Source organism: Octodon degus, unplaced genomic scaffold (genome assembly GCF_000260255.1).
Source record: "Octodon degus isolate 3935 unplaced genomic scaffold, OctDeg1.0 scaffold00134, whole genome shotgun sequence".
Classification (NCBI taxonomy): domain Eukaryota; kingdom Metazoa; phylum Chordata; class Mammalia; order Rodentia; family Octodontidae; genus Octodon; species Octodon degus.
Window position 1 is genome coordinate 3,664,366 of NW_004524710.1, and position 5,554 is coordinate 3,669,919.

Sequence of the window (5,554 nt, forward strand, 5' to 3'; positions counted from 1 at the left end):
ATTCTTGGACTTATCTTTGGAGTCAGAAGATGATTGTGGCTGCCTTGGATATGGAGGATCATCTCCCTGAAGAAGGGGACATCTCTTTCCAAGGGAATCCTTCTTCAGATGTCCCCGCATTTCCCAGGTCACAGGCAAGCATCTGCTGTCCCTGGGAGGCTACGGTGGTGGATATACGTGCTACCACGGCTCTGGCTGGGAGGGGACCATGCTGTGGGTAGGAATCTCTACCAGCTGCCCTGCTGAGATTTGGTGCCTGAGCCTAGACTCCTCACACCAGCATCCCAGCCTCCTGCCTCCATGTCTGTTCTACTATAAGCCCTTGTTTTGTTTGTTTTTTTATGGAGATATTTCACGTGATTGCCATCCTGTGAGATGAATGCTTTGGAAGGAGCTCCCGGTGCTGCATCCTGTAGCTTCTGTGTTTGTGGCCCACGTGGACTCAGGCTCGAGAAACCCAGATCAGGTGCTCAAAAGCTGTTGGTTACTATATGCAGCAGCATTCACTAGAAGGCTTTCTGAAGTGAGGAGATTTCAACAGGAAACTGAGAAGACCTGGATTTTAGGGCGTCACACTTGGTGATGGTAGCTGTTGTCAGGGGCCACAGCCTGTACACAAGAGGAGAAAGTGGTGGCTTGCTCAGGCCTTGACTGCGGTCTGATTACAAATTCGCTGTTAGCCATCACGTGGTGGAGTCGCCTGAGGTAGATTTAAACACCTGCTCTCTTTTGCCAGACTGTCACCACGTTCCACATTCGGTATTGAACACTCATCTGCACTAGATCCTCCCACACCCTGTGACAGGGCCAGCAAGGTTCTCCCTGCTTTATGTGGGGAGGAAACAGCAGCAGGCAGCTGCAGTGAGCAGCTTGAGCCAGGTCACTCAGCTCACGATGGCAGCACTAGGACTGGACCTCAGGTCTAGCTCTGTGAGCCTCCATGGTAGCTGTGGCTGTGACCCCATGTTTTCCATCCCATAGTGTCTTGCTTTCTCCTTGTTATCCCATGAGAGTGCATGGCCTCTGTGCAAGCACACACACGCAAACACACACACACACACACACACACACACACACACACACACACACACACACACACACACACACACGGTGTCTGGGAGAGGCTCCCCCTTCCCTGCCAGCCTTCCTGCTATCTCAGCTGCTCATGCCATGGATGCTCCCTCCCCTTCCCCCTTGCCAAACCTCAGGGAGCAGAGAGGAGAGTGGTACCCAACTGGGTAGCACTTCCTGTGTGTGACCCCCAGAGGAGAGTTTCCTATCAGTCCGTTGCTCTATCCATTCCTTTTTAGTACTTTGATTTTTAAAAGAAAAGGTGTATTCCAGGCAAGTAAAGATTTGTCAGGATTTTGCAGCAAGCCATCTCATCTCAGGAATTTCTCTGGCTAGGGGTGCTTGCTTTGTGACAGAACGAGAGCCCAGTGACATCCTGCTGCAGCCCAGCGTGGAGACTCTGAGGCTAGCTCAGGCCAGAGTGGTGCTGGGAAGGCCTGTTTATTCTATGCTGACCAGAGAAGGCTGCAGAACACATCTGGACTTAATCAGCTGTTGGCTGGTTGCTAAACACTACAGTGCCCACAAGAGATACCTTCGGGTTGGCCTGTTTACAGCTGGGCAAGAGGTGCATGTGTCTTGCCACCCTGGGACATGGCGTTGAGTCAGAGGGGCTTGTTTTTCCATTCCAGAGGGTTACTAGAAGTTGGTTTTCCTGGGGATAACAGTTTTTTGGCTTTGAATCAACTGGTTCTTTTCAAGCAAGTTCCTCTTCATGGCCAAGATTCTCTTCCTTTGCCAGGGGATCTAGCCTTCCTGGGGTTTCTGACAGGCCCCTGCTGAGAGTGCTGGGGGTGCATCACTGGGAAGTGGGGACTGGGGGATAGCAGAGGAGCAGGGCTGGGCTGGCAGCTTGCAGGCCACCAGCTAGGCTTCACCCAGGCTGCCTGGGCCCGGATCTCTTCAGGTACATTTTTTTTGTCCAGCAGAAGGGAACCTAAATACCAAGAGTGAATGTTTCTCCATTGTCTTGGGCTGAGCAATTTCCCTCCAGTGGTTTCTGGAGTGTGTACTGGGTGCCATGGGGTTACAGAGCAGCAGAAGACAGAATCTTTGCCCTCTGAAAGGGAATAATCTAGGTGAGAAGACAGGACATACACAGCTCCAGTGAAATGAACAGGACTTATATAGCAGAGTATGCGCTGTCCTCTGCCAGAACACACTTAACTGTTGAAAAGAGGCAGAAGACTGTGACAGTAGGCTGAGTTCTCATGAGGAGGTGGAAAGGGCTTCCACAAAGGGATGAACCATGCCTGTCTCTGAAGACTTGAGGAATCTGGACAATGGGACATGGTACTAATGATGCTGACCAATCAGAGAGCACTTAGCAATTACAAGTACTCTGAAGGTCAGGGTGGAAGCTGGAAAGTCTGTGTCAGGGGGATGGGATCTCTGCTAGCAGGCTGAGGGATCTGCACTGGAGCCAGGAAGTGATACTCAAGGGAAGTGCAGAACTCCCACAAAGTGAACCATAGCTCTACTCAGTGACAAGGTCTAGAGCTCCTCCTCTGATAAGAATAACCAACTACATCAGGAAAGAGCATGACAAGGTCCTTCAGCCTAATAGCCCAAGAGAACCAGCAGCTCCCTAACAGCTTCCCAACAGCTCCTCCAAATAGCTTCCCTAAGGGCCTCTTCTGCTGCTGGCACCAACCCTCAGGTGGGCCTCTCACACCCAGCATGCTAGTTCAGTTCAACTGGGTGTAACAAGTTGACCACCAGTTGGCAATCTACCACAGTTTGATCTTCTAAATAGATATCTATCACCTTAGGGAAGCCAGGAAGAGAAACTAATCGACAGGCCAAGCCTCTATTCTGTTTGGTCCCCATTTGATCAATATTACCTGAGCAATTATCCTTGTAATGTTATTGGTTAACCATAGTTTTGTCCCACCTCATGTCTCCCTTGTGATTGTCCCTTGGGTCAGTGTTATCTACATGATTATACTTGTGATCTTATTAGTTGATTATTGTTTTCTCCTCCGTGTCCCACCTCACCTGGTGGATTTGCTCTATAAAATTCCCTTGAAAAGGGGGTTTTCAGCAACCCACTTGGGACCCCTTTTGTGTTTGCCAGGCAAGTGTTTATTCCACTGAACTATCTCCCCAGCCCCCACTTTGGGTATTTTGTCTTGACCACAAGAAAACAAATACAGTGTGTGAATTTTCTCTTCTAAATCTGAATTGTCTCTTCTAAAAACTCTTTACGATTTATTTTTCCATTCAATCCTTATAAAGATTCTGTAAGGAAGATGGGCTGATATTATGATTCCGTACACTGTTTTGTCTCCCAAACCAATTATTTGCTTATCATTTTCAAGACTGTTGCTTTATCCTCCTCTTCATCTTTAATTTTTTTTTCTTTTCTTATTTTGGCAGATCTGGGGATTGAACTCAGACCCTTGCGCTTGCCAGGGAAGCGCTTATTCTACTGAGCCATCTCCCCTCTTCTCCATCTTTAAATTTAAATCTATTTAATATATTTTAAAACCAAATGTTATATTGCTTGTTTGTAAATGAAGAACCAGTATTATCTTCATAAAGAATAGGTACTCATAACAATAAATACAATAAAGAATAAAACATTAAACATTTTTAGCTACTATTGTCTGCAGAGCACAATAAATGTAATATTCACTAAAAGATGTGAAACTTTTCCTTATTATGTGACATCCGCGCTGGAGGGCTGGCTAAGGAAGGGCATCAGGTGTCAGAGGCTTGTCTAAGGCTACCACCAAATGGGAACTTTCTCCTTGACCTAATCAGAAGGCTTGAGGGGACCTGCAGAAAGAATGCCTTCCTCTCTTTGAGATGGTTCTTTAATCATTAGAGTTGTAGAAGTGAACACACTGCTGTGGTCTGAATGTTTTTTGCCCCTTCTTCCTCCTATCCATCACTTGAAACAACCCCCATTGTCATAGTGAACGGGGCTTTGAGAAGGGGTCAGGTCACAGCAGGCAAAAGCTCATGAGAGCTATTAGTGCTTTAGTGAAAGAGGCCTAAGAGGAGCCTCTGCCCTTCTATCATGTGAGGACATAGGAAGAAAGTGCCCTTCTGAGCCAGGACATGGGTCTGCACCAAGCATGGCATCTACTGGTACCTCACTTGAAGACCTCCCAGACTTCAGAATTGCGAAAAGCAAATTTCCATTGTTTACAACCACCCAGTCTATGGTGTCCTGTTGCAGCTGTCCCAGCATACTAAGCAAACATCTTTGGTGTCTTGCTTCTCCATCTCCATCAGTCTATGTATCTGCATCTGTGTCACCTACAGAGAAGCTATTTATTTTCATCTCTGCATGGTGGATAAACAACATAGAGTGAATGAACAATGATTTATTGAAAATGCTCAGATACTTTGGGTGTTTAAATTAGGAGCAGAATTTACAGCTAATGAATTCAAGCCCTGTGCGTTCTCTCCTGGATTGCTCAGCAGTTGGACTTCCAGAGACAGCCATCTCTCACAAGGGTTATGGTTGGATCTTCCGGAAGTCAATTGTTGAGCAGTGGGCCTCATAACTTTCCCCAGGCCTGCGGCTCATTCCTTCCTTAATCAGCTCCTGATACAAGCCAGATTATGCTTCTACTGCTTGGGGTCTATTTACAAAGCTAAGAATTAAGCCCATAAACCATCTCTTCTTTAGTAACTTCTGAATAACAAACAACAGAGAAGCTACTTCTGAGTTTCTTTTGGGGAAAGAGCAAATCCTAGAGGGCTGCGCTTCAGCTCGCCTCCCCTAAAGCCTCATGACAGAGAATGCAAGAAGAATGTTTCCAAGCCTGGGACTAAAATCAAAGTAATTAAATAAAATCTTCCTAAGGATCAGAAATTTTTCATAAGGAACTAATTGTTGGGAAATCCTTAGGTACTTTGCAAGCCTTAGTAACTGGTTCATATTAGCTGGGGCAATTGCCCTTAATTGCTTTCCTTTAAATATTTTGACTATTTTCACTTAGGTCTTTTTCCAGTTGTTGAAAGGGAGAGAAACTGCTCAAAAGGAAATAACAGTTCCTTCTGCAGTGGCTACAACTGATTCACTTCACCAAGATTTTACTGAGGCTTTGCTGAAGAAGAGGTCTTCTGTAGTACATGAAGCACGAGTTGTGGCCTCACCCTCAACGTCACAAGGATAACAGTAGACTCACAATTTTCCTAGTGATGTGCTACACATTTTATATGCATTATTTCACAATTTTCCTAGTGATGTGCTACACATTTTATATGCATTATTTCATTTCCTTCTCGCTGCAACCTCAAGAAGTAGTATGCTTTTTGTTTCTACTTTGCAAATGGGGAAACTGGGTAAAGCATTCCTGACAATTACCTAAGTTGCACAGCCAGGATTCAAGCCCTTGTTTGTTTGTTTTTTATTTTGAGCAGTGAAGAGCTTTTGGGCTGGTGAGATGGCTCAGTGGTCTAAAGCACCTACTTAGAACAAGCTTAGCAAAGCACAGGGACCACGGTTCAATCCTCCAGCACCACA